This window comes from Theobroma umbraticum, unplaced genomic scaffold (genome assembly GCF_002168275.2).
Source record: "Theobroma umbraticum cultivar Fairchild unplaced genomic scaffold, ASM216827v3 scaffold_77.0, whole genome shotgun sequence".
NCBI lineage: Eukaryota > Viridiplantae > Streptophyta > Magnoliopsida > Malvales > Malvaceae > Theobroma > Theobroma umbraticum.
In genome coordinates this window covers 1,524,368-1,524,996 of record NW_018397280.1, presented here as the reverse complement: position 1 = coordinate 1,524,996, position 629 = coordinate 1,524,368, and positions in this window count along the sequence as shown.

Below are 629 nucleotides of genomic sequence, written 5' to 3'. Positions count from 1 at the left end.
TAATAAAGAGTAAGGTATCATATACCAAGTAGTGGAAAATAAATCATCATATGATTCATACTTGATGTGGAAGCTTCCTTTTGTTTTTTTTCCTTTGATGGATTCAAGATAATCCTTGCAATTACGCCTCTAATGCCCAAGTTTGCCACGAAAATGATATTTGTCAATGTCCTTGTCCTTCTCCACTCCTCTAATAGGCTTTATTCCTTTTGAAGTTGATGCTTTTTCATGCTTCTCTTTCTTAGAAATTTTTTTTCCTTATTTTTATTTTTCCTAAAAGAGACAAGATAAACTAAAGGCTTTTCCTTTGCAATGGTGTTCTTAGCTTGTGTGAGCTTATTCAATAAGCCTAAAAGGGTTATCTCAATCTAGTTCATGTTAAAGTTCATCACAAACTGTGAATAGCTCTCTGGTAGTGAAGAAAGTATAAAGTCTATGCTCAAATCATGATCCATAACCCAACCCAACTACTCAAGTCGAGTGATATATTCTATCATCTTAAGCACGTGAGGCCTTACTATGCTTCCCTCAGACATTTTACATTGAAACAATTTTTTTGAAATGTTGAATCTCTCTATGCGACTTTCCTTATCGAACATTTCTCTAAGGTTTAGGATAATATCTAGAGC